Consider the following 14,096-nt stretch of genomic DNA (forward strand, 5'->3'; position numbering starts at 1 on the left):
TCTGGCATGAAACAGCGTGCTATTGCTCGGCAGTATGGCATCACTCAAGGTCAGGTGTCAAAGATCCTGAAACGAAATGCTCAGAGGGGTGTCCCTACTCCAATACCAAGGCCAGGACGTCCACGCAGAACCACAAGGAGAGATGAGAGCCAGCTGCACCGGTTAGTCTGCAATGGCCGTACCAAGTCAGCTAATCGGCTTAGGGCTGAGTGGCAGCAACTGACAAATGTGCCTGTATCCAGAAGGCTAGTCAACCAACGACTGGTTCAAGCAGGCTATCGTGCCAGGCGTCCCCTGAGAAAGCCACGCCTGACCAGACGACACAGCCAGCGCCGATTGCAGAGGGCCAGAGAGCACCGCCAATGGCAGCCAGGACACTGGAATCACGTGGACTTCAGTGACGAGTCTAGATTTCTGGTCTATCGTCAAGATGGCCACGTACGAGTGCACAGACAAGTGCATGAAGCCCACAACGAAGATTGTATAGTGCCAAGAGTCCAAGCTGGAGGTGGTGGGGTGACCGTTTGGGCTGCTTTTCATGCAGGGGGCAAAACTGACCTGGTTGTTCTGAATGGAAACCTGAACCAGTTCAAGTACAGGGTCATTCTGGAAGAAACATTGCTTACATTTGCTCGTGCAGCCTTTCGAGGAAACTTTGTCTTCCAAGATGACAATGCACGGCCTCATCGTGCTCGCATGATCCAACACTTTCTTGCTGACCGTGGTGGAGAGCATATGGAGTGGCCTGCCATGTCCCCGGATATGAAGCCGATAGAGAACTTGTGGGCAGAATTAACGTGTCAAATCGACAACTTGGTCCAGCAGCCGACCTCTGTGCGTGAATTGCAGCCTCACGCCCACAGGATAACCTAATCACGGAATTGTCTTCAAACTAAACACATACGGTGGGGAGCATCATTTACAAGACTCTTTGGTATTTACAATGCGAACCCAGGACCTGTCATTTTGGGAGACAAAAATATATTTTGCAAGAGGAAGGAGCATGCACTGCACTGCACCAATACACCATACCCACATGCCCGGGGATGCACAATTGATATTGCAGTGCACCCCCGAGCACAAGAGCATTACAATTCACCAAAGCACCAAAGCACCAATAAGCACCAAAAGCATGAAAAGCACCATCCAGTGCTTATTTCACACATGTCATCACATTTCAATAATAACAAACTGATGACCTTGTTCTTGTCAGCTCCTGCTCTGCTGGCCCGATGTTTCTTGATGTCGTTCTTGTGGCTTGCTGCCTATTTGTAATAATTTTAAAAGGCACACAATGCGTCCATCTTTTTATTTATGGCCAACAGGGGCCAAATAAGGGTGGTCCACCTGTATGGCATAGGGGCCACCTCACCGTGGTCCGCAAGCAAGCTTGTCTCTGGCCACCATGGCCGGTCCCAGCAGAGGGGCCAGGCCCAAACACGTGGGGTCCATAAGTGTGGTGCTTAGCCACAGAACTGTGGTCCATATGGTGGTGCTAGGCCGCAAGTCGTGCGGTCCATAAGGTGGTGTACCGGTCCAGGCAGGCTGTGCAGCGGCGGCTCAGGCACACAACTGCGGCTACCTGCGTTCTCCCCCCGGACCCAAAAGAAACAAGCCATGAGTGGGGAAGGAAGGACACAGCAAGCATCGGGGCAAGGTCGCAAGGGTACACATTAATGCAAGGTAATGCAGAGGTGAGGTGCGCATGGGAGCGAGCGGAGAAAGCTCGTCCCTACCGTATGTCACCCCCCCCCCCCCTGTCACCTACCCGACCCTTGCCCTTACCCCGTATTTACAAAATTCTACACATTTACAAATTCGTCGCTATCGTCTTGTCTCCCCCATATCTGCCCTAATACCAAATTCGTCCACAATCCCTCTAACCAAATTTGCCATCAAGCCCAATTTCTCATCAATTCCTCCTAAGGAGGAAGAGATGGAACAACAAGCACAATGTCACCCCCACGTCATGATGCGTCTCACCATTCCAAACATTTGCAACAAAAAAAACAAACAAACATGGTGTGGAATCATATCATCACCTCAGGTGAGTGGCTGCATATGGTGCGAAGGGATTTCAATCCGAACTATACTTCTAAATGACTTTAACACTTTTACTCTACCCGGGGTCTTTCCCTGCCAAACGATTGGCCATCTTACACTATGTGGTTCTAAGAACCGAACTCCCATTGACCAAACTGTGGTGCTCACCAATTTGGGGTCTCACTCCCCCGATTCTTCACCCTGTGCCTTCGCACAATTTCCGGGCTGGGTCGTGTGGCGCTCCCAGCAGGTCCGCTCACCTGCACACCTCCGCCACTGTAGTTGCCTCCGAGCTTACCTGCTCCTTACCCTAACCTACCTGGGGAAGGCCCTCTGGCGCTCTCACCCCACTACCGCCCTCTCTGGCGTCGGGCTACCCGGGTCCGTCCTCTGGATCCTCGGGCCCCATTGAACAACTCTACTGGCTCCCAGAGCCTACCTGCGGCCTCACCTGGCCGACAGACTAACAGTGGCGGAGTGCCCATTTAACCATACACACACTAACAGGCCACACGCCCAGCCAATTGACTTCACTAATGCACCCATCCAACACTCTGTGCAACTACTCGCACCACAGATGCCAATATCCAACCACAATTTACCTACTCCCTCTACCTACTTTTAAACTACCCTCCCCGTGTATTCGTGAAAGGGGTCCATCTTCCCCATCCACTCCTTTCGCACCAACCACTCCACTCCACGTATTCCACACTACTCACTCCACACCATCCATTCCATACTCCATTCCATCTATTCCATACTCCATTTATTCCATGCTCCATCACTCCATAATCCATGCATTCCATACCATTCATTTCATCCAACCATTCTCCATACACCTGTGCTTCACCTGTACACCTGGTGGCACTTGCACCCGTCTCTCCTCCAGGACCATTCATTCAATACAACACACTCAACTCAATGCACATCATGCCAATCATCATGCTCACCACAAAGAACTTCCTGCACACACACTGCATCACCTAAGCTGACTACTCCCCTCTGAAACTCACGCTCCCCAGTCTTCCCTTATACTAAGCGCTCCCACGTCGTTATCATCCAACTAATCTGCTACGTCCCCTCTACAGGTACATGTCGCTACTTAACTCTACAGTTACCTATGGTCATCCTTCTAAATTCTATCATTTTATCCTAACCCTCCCAGGCTCGTTTGCACAGCCAAAACCCCATAAACTACTGCTCATGTGCCCTGGGGATGTGAGGGATGGTGGATTTACCATCCCTCCACATCGGGCATCTCTCACTATCACCTCCCCCATCATCAATTTCCCCATCAAATTTGCCAATCAAAATTACCAATCCAATTTGCCCATCCAATTTGCCAATCATATTCCCTATCCCTACCAAATGTCCATTAAACTTGAGCCTCGGTGCGTCATTACATGTACAAAGCTCGGCTTCGCAAAGCCGAGCAATGAATTTGGGTGGTTTGGTCTCCTGCGGTTGGGTCCGTCCGGCATTCGGTTCAGGGGAGGAGGTTTCATCGGGCCGAGATTCCTAGGTTCACCTCGGCACGGAGCCTTCCGGTCTCCTGCCTGATGGCCCAATCTTGCCCGGCCGGAACGCCACAACCACAAGGGGGCGCCGTTCCGACCCCTCCTACCTTCCCTCGAACCGGGCCGCCTGCTCGCCTGGCAAAGCACGGACGCGACCGTGCAGGGCGGGGCCCGGCCCGGATCGTGCGCGGCGCTCCGAAGAGGAGTGACGCGACACCGATCCCCGCCGGCTCCCACAGTACACCGACCGGCACGGACCGAGAGCTCGCGTCGGCTATACGTCGGGCTAGACGCTAACCCGGTTAACGTCGATGCCTTAATCGCATGCTCACACGCATACGCGACCCCTTTCACACTCACCAAACCCGGCGCTCCAACACCGCTCGTACATCCCACGCACTTTGTTATTGCACTTTCTCTTACACACCACCCAGGTACACTCATTCCGCTCACAGACTTCGTTACACACCTGACCACCGCACACCTCCTCGCACACCTTGGCGCACGCTCGTCGTTCGCACACTTCATCAACACACCTCCTCGCGCCCACTCCTCGGTCACATCCTCTGTGACAACCATGGGTGTGCACTCTTTTGCACACCCAATCACGCGCTTCACCACCAACTCAGGTGTGCATTCCCGCACACACTCAACCATTCCAGGTGTGCATTCTTTCTCACTCGCCACAACCAACTCACACTCCGTGTCACTCTCACCACCACACTCTGTCGTGCATTCACTCCCGCACTCTGTCGTGCATTCATTCTCACTCTCGACAGCACACTCTGTTATCATGCACTCCTCTGTTACACACCTTCCTCGCGCACCTTCTTGCGCACCCTCTCCTGGTACATACTCCGCACCACTCATGGGGGTGCATTCTTGCACACACCCAATCACCACCGCACACCCTGGCTCACCAATACCTTTCGCACTCCCCATAGTCGGACCTCCTCAAACACCTCCTCCTTCCACGCACTCTGCACTAGTCGCGCACCTTACCAGCGGCCTCTCACGAACGCCCGGGTCTAGACCAACACCCAATCTCGCTGAATCTCCCCTCACACCATATACATTTCCGAGCCTATCGCCACTCAGTTCGGCGCCTCTTCTCCTTCGCTCCTCCTCCGCCACCTGCAAACTCTATTTGATCAGTAAGCACATCATCACGCTGTGAGCACAGACATTGCACCAATTCCATCACCTCCTCCTTTATCTCTTTCTTAGTCTCCCTCCGTCTCTTTTTAATTTCACTCACTCCTTCTTCCACCTCCTCTAACTTCTGTTTCACCTCTTTTATTTCCCGGTGCGCCCCCTCGATTTCTTCCTCTAGCGCTACCTTGGTCGTTTCTATATGTTTCCTGACTTCCCGTTCTTTCGTCTCCAATGTCTCTGTCACCTCGTCCACCTCTTTGTCAACCCCTCGTGTACCATCTGACATTCTTTCTTGGTCGCCATTAATTCCTTTTTTATCTCTTTTTGCGTCGCTTTCAACCCCCCTATTACCGCTGTGTTCTTTTCTACCTGCTCCCCAAGCTCCTTCTGTCCCACTATCAGCTGCCCTACTCCCTGCGTCAACTCCTCTATACCCCCTTGTAACCTCGCCGTACTCTTCCTCACCTCTTTCTCCATGCGCTGCTCACCCCGCTTCACCTCGTCGCGTACTCCCGCGACCTCTTCGCTCACTCCGCGCCTTATATCCTCCCCCATCTCTCCCATCTCTTTGGTAGATGCCGCCCTCATCTGCTCCAAATCATTCCTTTGGGCATCCAATTTACTTTCCAACCCGTTTTTTACCTCCTCTATCTGATCCCCCATCTGTTTAATTTCCAGGGCGGATTGCTCCCCCATCTCCCTCAATTTGCCTCCCATCTTGTCTTCTAGCCCCGTTAACCCATTCTTCACCCCTTCCATCTGGTTCTCCTGGGCGGCCATTCTATTTTCCAACCCCGTTAACCCATCCTTCATTTCCCCTATTTGGATACCCACGTCCTCCAATTGGCCCCCTAATCCTCCCAATTTGCTTTCTAGCCCCCCAATTTGGCTTTCTAATCGCTCCCCCATTCTACTTTCCATTCCCTCACTATCAGCCCTGATTTCTCCCATCTCTTTCCTTAATCCCCCAATTTGGTTTTCTAATCCCCCAAATTTGCTGTCTAACTTCCCAATTTGGTCACTGGTACCCCTTGCTTCGTCCCTCATTGCTCCAATTTGGCCTCCCAATCGCTCAATTTGGCTTCCCATACTCATTTGTAGGGCTGCCTGCAGCTGCGCAACGAGGTCCTGCATATTCATTCCTCCCAATTGCGCAGCGAGCGCAGCCCCTGCCGCCATGTGCGAGGCGCCATTTTGTGCCTCTCTAACCTCGTGCGAGGCGCCGCCATCTTGTGCGCCTGCAACCCCCGCTACCGCACCCTTATTGCTCTCCTCCTCCCCCTCTCCCAATTCCTCCCTGGGGCCCTGGATTGCCTCTAACTCCTCATTTTCCCCGACCGGCACCCGATCGCCTTGATCATCCATGGCACGATTTAATTTGGGTGTTAAACAAAATTTCGGCCGCTCGTAAATTTTTGACCAAATTTTTCAGATGTTTTAAAAATTTGGTTCGGGTCCAAATCCCAACTCCTCGACACCAATTGTTACGGATCTCGGTTTCGGCACTCCCCTTACCGAGGGGGGTTTAATCCCCTCATCTATCACACTGGCCGTCCGAGTCCTGGAGCTATGACGTCACTTCCGGTCAGCGCTGAATAGGGTAGTCGGGAAATTATTCCTATGACCTAATTACCAGCGCCTTCCGGTAAGCGAGGAAATGAGCCCCGCCCGAGCCACGGCTGTAATGGACACGCCGAGCGAAGCGAGCCACGACTCAGGCCGTTAACAAAAGGACTAAACCCGACTATAGCGGTTGGCCAAATCGCGCCACAGGTACTCAATGGGGAAAAGACTAAGACGATCAGACGAGAGGAAGCAAAGAATACGAAGGGTAAAGGAACAGGTGTAATTTATTAATTATATACAAAACCAAAACCAAAGAAGAAACGAAAGAGAATGTCCAGTGAAGAGGAAGAAGCAGATACACAGGGCAACCTTAAAACAGTCTTATATTACAACCCCGGACAAACAAACAGACTTACATGACAGGGAATGGCAGGAAGGAATGGCTGGAAGGAGGAGAAGGTCCAGGCAGACGGTAGGGTATTGAGGTCCGGCTCCAGGAGTGGACTCGCGTCATGGCGGGAAACCCTGGCAGGCAGCGAGCGCGTATCGTGGACCGCGAGCGGACGTTACATATATCGGGGAAACTGGGATACGGCGTACGTAATATATGGCTCGTGCCAACGCTCTCTCTCTCTCTCGAACAAGGTTCGTATCATCAACGGTCCCCTGCGCAGTCCGTTACCATCAGCAGTTCGTGGCGCAGCTCGTACCAAAAGCAGTCCGTGGCGCACTCCCAGCTCCGCTCCAGCTCATCGACCCGCACTCCTTCTCACCTCATCTGATCTCCTTCTCACCTCATCTGCTGAAGCAGTCCCTCACAGCCGCTTTTATTGTCCGTTGTGGTATCAAGCCGTCGGCTCCGATGACACGCCTACCGGTCGGCTCACCTCGGCGCTGGTTGGCCGGCAAGGGCTCGCTGGCTCCACCTCTGATGATGAGTTCACGTGCCACACCTTGTTCTTGTGGTTCCGCCCCCTTTTTCCTCGGCTTGAGACCACGTGCGTAAGGGCTTAATCTCCCCTTGGAAAGGGAACGGGCTTCGCAAAATCGTAACAATATATATATATATATTGTGGAAATAAATACATATACTTACGCTAACATTAGGGGTCTGCCTTGCAGGCACGTAAGATATCGGCCATTATAAAGCTCGCAGTGTTAAGTGTGGAAAGGTTCTGAGGAGATTGCGTCTGGCTCAATAGCGCAGTGGGCTGTTGACGTGTAATCAACGGAGGTCCGTGGTTCGAACATTGAGTCAGAATTTTTTCACACTTAGCCCCTCGCAGGAATTTGATTCCTGTTTATAAAATTATATATATACATATATATATATATATATATATATATATATATATATATATATATATATATAGTCATACACTACCGGTCAAAAGTTTTAGAACACCTAAATTTTTCCAGTTTTTATTGAAATTTAAGCAATTCAAGTCCAGTGAATAACCTGAAATGGTACAAAGGTAAGCAGTAAACTGCTCGAGGTTAAAAAAAAGTTTCGGTTAGCAAAAACAGGAAAATAATGTAAATTGCAGTTATATTGTAAAAAAAAAAGGTCTTCTTCAGGGAACAAGTAATGGGTTAACAACTTCCAGCTGTTCTGCAGCAATGTAAGTAAATTAAGCCTTGAAAGTTGATGCAAACAATTCCTACAGGTGTCCCAACCTCTGCTGATTACTTGATTGCAAACCCCCTGTCTGTATAAAAGCAGTATTGGAACAGACTGTTATTACACCCTCTCAAGCATTATTTGGACAATATTGCACTGCAGGAAGTAGTATATTGCTATCCTAATGGCGAGAAAAAGGCAATTAACAAAGGAAGACAGACAGAGCATTATAACCCTTAAAAGTGTAGGTCTTTCCTTTAGAGAAATTGCAAAGAAAGCCAAGGTGTCAGTGAGTACAGTTTCCTACACCATCAAAATGCACTTGGAAACTGGAGGAAACTCTGACAAGAAGAGGTCTGGCAGACCCAAAGCCACAACAGAATCAGAAGACAAGTTTCTGAGAGTCAACAGCTTGCGTGATAGGTGGCTCACAGGACAACAGCTTCAAGCACAGCTTAACACTGGTCGAAGTAAGCAAGTCTCAGTTTCAAATGTGAAGAGAAGACTTCGAGCTGCAGGTTTGACAGGTCGAGTGGCAGTAAGAAAGCCATTGCTAAGATGGCAAAATAAGAAAAAGAGGCTTGCCTGGGCCATGAAGCACCGCCAGTGGACTACTGAAGACTGGAAGAAGGTCTTATGAAGACCGATGAATCAAAATTTGAAATCTTTGGTTCATCACGCAGGATTTTTGTACACCATCCAGTAGGCGAAAGGATGGTTCCTCAGTGTGTGACACCAACTGTCAAACATGGAGGAGGAAGCGTGATGGTCTGGGGCTCTTTTGCTGGATCCAGAGTCGGCGACTTGCACAGAGTGACTGGCACCCTGAACCAAAAGGGCTACCACAGCATTTTGCAGCGCCATGCAAACCCTCTGGTCTATGCCTAGTTGGTCAGGGGTTCATCCTACAGCAAGATAATGACCCTAAACACACCTCCAAGCTATGTCAAAACTACCTTCGAGGAAAAGAACAAGACGGTAGGCTTCAAATCATGGAATGGCCAGCACAGTCTCCAGACATAAACCCAATCTAGCTGGTTTGGGATGAACTGGACAGAAGGGTGAAAGCAAAGCAACCTACAAGTGCAACACATTTGTGGGAACTTCTGTAACACTGTTGGGAAGAACTTCCCGAACAATATTTGATTTCCAATGTAGAAAGAATGCCACGAGTGTGTTCGGTGGTTATATCTGCAAAAGGTGGCTACTTTGCCGAGTCAAAAATTAAAATTACAATTTGTTAAACAAAATGATTCTATGATTTCTTTTTTTTATCTCCAATTGTTTATTTGTTCTATGCTTAATTTCAGAGTACATTGAGACATTAAACTGCGTAAATTTCAATTAAAACTGGAAAAATTGAGGTGTTCTAAAACTTTTGACCGGTAGTGTATGTCTGGTATTGGCTTAATGGATAGGGTGCTGGCTTAGGATTCTAGGGATCCTGAGCTCAAATCCTGGATGGTCATTGAATTACGCCAGGTGGGGTTGACGCAGCCTGTCATCCTTCCGAGGATGGCGAAATGAGCACCAGCTTTCTGCAATGAATAAGCCATTTGAGTGTCCTGTGTAGGAGGGACGCTCTGAACGGGAGTGTGCCCAATATTCAAGAATCTGCTTCGACAGCCATATGCATCTGAGGATACAGGAGTGGTCATGTCATAGGGTCAGTGCGCTTCTTTGGATGGATATATATATACACAAAGAATTAAGTTAAGCACCCCCCCCGTTTTTTTACAACCTCGCACATTACAAGTTTGTTGTCGTCAAAACAGTGTAATATACCCATGATATTGCTATATTTTCTGGAGAAGTGATATTATGGTCACATAAAAACATAACAATCATGCCGTTTTCAATATTTTATTCTGAATAATTTAAGGTGAAATTTTTTGGGAATTTTAGGCATATTTTCACCTCAATTTAAGTATGGAGCTATAGGTCCATCACGGACAGTGTGGATGACGTTTATGTTTTCTAACGTACAGTCATTGTTCTGAGAAGACCTCTAGCGATCTTTGCGTCAATAACGTGTGTAGGACCCACGTGATCGGATCACTGACTCAACCAATCACTTTTTTTCACTTTGATCACTCAATTTCATCAATGGATAATTGCTAATGTCATACCAATCATTATTTGATCTCACATACCTTAGAATATATGCCAATGTATACATATACACAAAGAATATATATTAGGGGGTGCTTACCTTAATTCGTTGTGTAGGGGTGCTTAACTTAATTCTTTGTGTATATATATATATATATATATATATATATATATATATATATATATAATCGTTAGATTAAATAAGACGCGGACGTAGCTTCAGGACGTCGATCTTTAATTGTCGACAAGCTTTCGACCAACAAAGGTCTTCCCCTGAGTCTACAAAAACAGCAGGCATGTATATCAGTCAAGTATGTATAGTGATATGTGTGTGAGATGTGTGATGTGTGTAGAAAATGCATACAGAAGGAAGAGCCACGCCAAAGTTCACTCACCGGCCCCAAGTTCAACGGAAGTGACCGTTTGCGTTACAGTTAGGGTGCACGTGCATATACAAATATAGAGATATACATACATAAACACACAAGCATATATTCATATCCCATTTATATTCATATAATATATTTATATATTTATATAAATGACATATAAAGGTAGAATGAATGAATGAATGAATGATGAATGAATGAATGAAGGAATGAATGGGTTACGGTTAACAATTTGATTGGGTTGATGTAGGAACATGCTTTAGTCATCAAAATTTATGCCATGAGGGACTTTTGTCCGAAGTTTGTGTATCCAAAAGGACTCACGTTTCAGAATCGTGGTGTGTGATCGATTTGTGATTGATTCAATGGCAGAGATTTGAATGTCATTTATAGAGTGATCCGGTTGATTAAAGTGTATCGTGTAAGGTAGAGATTTGCCCTCACTGGTGTGGAGGTTATTGATTTCTGACCGGGTGTTATTAAATCGTGTGCAGAGTGTATTTTCAGTTTTTCCAACATATTGTTTGGTGCACTTTTGGCAAGTGATTAGGTATATGACCCATGTAGATTTGCAGTTCATATAGGAGGTGATGGGGAATTTTTGTCCAGTGCTAGAACTACAGAATTTGTTTCCTTCTAGTAAATGCTTGTGAATAATGCATTTGTTTGCTGTGCATTTATAGAAGCCAGGGATCCTAGTTTCTTTGTTGTGGGGCTGTGGGTGCTTTGCTTTTACCAAGAGGTCCCTGAGTGTCCGACCACATCGAAATGATGTTAGTGGAGGTTGAGGAAATGTGGTGCCGAGTGTTTCTGATTGATGGAGGAGAGGAAGGGCCTTATTCAGAATACTTGGCAATTGGGATGAGGTAGCAGAGTAGGTGGTTACCAGTGGGACACGGTTAGTTGCAGGTTTGGGTTTGTAAGTCAGAAGGTCTGCTCTCGGTATGTGTTTTGCTCGGGTTATTGCTTCTTTCACAGAGTGAGGGTCATAGTTTCTTGCAATGAAGTGTGTTTCTAATTGGCAGAGAGAAGTTTCTTCTGCCATTTTTGTTGAGCAAATGCGTCTTACTCTGAGTGCTTGACTGTATGGTATGCTTGCAATTGTATGTTTAGGATGAGATGAAGAAGGGAGAAGGTAAGAGTGAGTGTCTGTTGGTTTGGTGTATAGTTCTGTTTCGAGTCTGTTATTTTGAAGCGTGAGTGATGTGTCTAGAAAGTGAACTTCGGACTGTGAGCTGTCGAATGTGAACTTGATGGTCGGATGAATCAAATTTAATTCATTTTGGAATTGTGTGAGACTACGGGGGGATTTTGACCAGATGAACTGGATGTCATCAATATAACGTACCCAGGATTTTTCCAAGATTCCGTGATGAGGTTGTGCATTGATCTTGGCCTCTATCATTCCCATGAAGATGTTAGCGTACGATGGTGCAACAGGGGTACCCATAGCGGTACCTTGAGTTTGAATGTAATGTCGTCCGTTGAATTGGAAATTATTCAGTTTGAGTCAGTTCTAATAGGCGCATAAGGTCTTGAGTAGGTGGCATTGGGACTTGTCGTGTATCGAGGGCTTTGCGGCATGCAGACAGGCCTTCTGAATGTGGAATATTAGTGTAGAGGGATGTAACATCTGCTGTGACTAAAATGGTTTTGGAGTTGAAAGGTGAGTATATTCTGTTCAATCCTTGGATGTGGGTCAGAAAACTGGTTGTGTCCTTGAGGTATGAGGAGAGCTTCAACACGAGAGGACGTAAATGACAGTCAACAAATTTTGATATGAGAACAGTTGGACATGTGCAGCCAGATACGATTGGTCTACCTGGATTGTTTACCTTGTGTATTTTAGGAAGAAAATAAAGGTTAGGGCAATGAGGATCTTTCGGAACCAAGCGAGATTTGATGGTTTTATCCACCCGAATAGAATCTACTACCTTTTTAACCTCTTCAAGATGTAAAAGGGTAGGGTCGGATGGGAGCTCTTTGTAAGTATCACTATGTAGTTGACGATTACCTTCTGCAACGTAATCGGCAGTCGACATAATGACAATGGCAGTACCTTTATCTGCTGGCTTTATGACTATCTTTTCATTATTTTGGAGATTGTGAAGTGCTCGTCGCTCTGCCTTTGTAAGATTGTCCTTATGTCTGGAACAATTATATTTTTGTGCCACCTTTTCAATTTCATTGCTCACTTGTTCCATATAGACATGTAGATATGGATTGTCAACACGTGGTGTCCAGGTGCTTTTTGGTTTAGGTAAAGTGAGTTGTGGTGTATTAGTATCGGTGTATGTGATTGTATGCGTGGTTGTTGGTGTTGTTTGTTGTGGCGTTGATGGTGCTGGGTGTACTTTAGCAAAGTGTGCCTTTAATGTCATTCGCCTACAGAAATCTTTTAAATCTTCTTTCAATTGTAATTGGTCTATTTGTGGAGCGATTGGGCAAAATTTTAAACCCTTAGAGAGCAGGTTTATTTCCGCCTCACTGAGGGAATGATTGGAAAGATTGATGATCCCGAGTTTAGGTAGATCTACAAGTTTGGTTGCAGTAGAAGTTCTATTGTTGTTGGTTTGACTATTTTCAACCTCAGCTGTGTTCATTTCCATGGAGGAACGGTTCTGCATGTAATGATGTCTGCGGTTTGTGTATTGTTTTTTACGATAATGTCGATTTTTGTGTTTATGCTTAAGTTGGTCAGAAGTGGTTTGAGAAGTGGTTGGAAGTGGTTGGAGTGGTTGGGGTGGTTGAAGATGGAGTGGTTGAATTGGTGGAGAAGTGGTTGGAAGTGGTTGTAGTGGTTGGTCAGAAGTGGTTGGAGAAAAGTTGTTGGGAGTGGTGGTTGGAGTTACCTGGTTATTGTTTGCAATGGGTGTATTCTCTTGAGATGGTTTTATATGCTTGCATAACATTTCATCACGTTTAAGTTTCCTTTCCTTAACTTTAACAATGTCGTGTTTAGCAGCCATTAGCTTATCATTGAATGAGCACATTATGTGGTGGTATTGTCCAGGATTCACATTCTTCCACATCTTCTCCTTCTTTTGGCTGATGTTCTCATTCAATTTGATTAATTTTATTTTTACTTGTGTTATTACAATCTCCAGTAGTTGTTGAACAGTGTTCCATAGCAGTAGATTCCAACGTGCAGTGATGACGTCATCATTGGTTTGAGTTGCGAAGCAAGATCGTTTTTTAATGGCACCCAAATGGCACCCAATATATATATATATTAAAAAAAAAAAAAATATATATATATATATGCATATGTGAATATATATATATATATATACATATATATATATATATATATATATATATATATATATATATATATATATATATATATATATATATATATATATATATATATATATATATATATGAATATGTGGACCTGGCTAAGTAAAAAAAACATTTTACGGAACAAGGACATGGGGCGGGATCGGCGAGCAGCAATTTGATTGGTCATGATGACATAAAATACCATCATATTCTCTCCAAGTACAGTACTACTAAATGGAAGGCTTTGAAAAGGCGATGTGTTCTCGTGTTCAAGTATATAATTCAATTGAAATAAAATAAATATTTTAAAGGTTATACAAAATAAATTTGGAAGTTTACTGCTGTTGATGCAGCGTCTTATACACCAACTTATTTAACACGTCACATTAGTTATTGATGTTTATTGTT

General features: G+C 46.0%; 1 protein-coding gene across 1 annotated transcript in view; it reads right to left on the bottom strand.

Annotated features, from left to right (window-relative positions):
* The window catches only part of LOC137426594 (synaptosomal-associated protein 25), a 121,460-nt gene that overhangs the window by 8,945 nt on the left and 98,419 nt on the right, over positions 1-14,096 (bottom strand). The window lies entirely within an intron of this gene.

Source organism: Myxine glutinosa, chromosome 5 (assembly GCF_964187855.1).
Source record: "Myxine glutinosa chromosome 5, kmMyxGlut1.1, whole genome shotgun sequence".
Lineage (NCBI taxonomy): Eukaryota > Metazoa > Chordata > Myxini > Myxiniformes > Myxinidae > Myxine > Myxine glutinosa.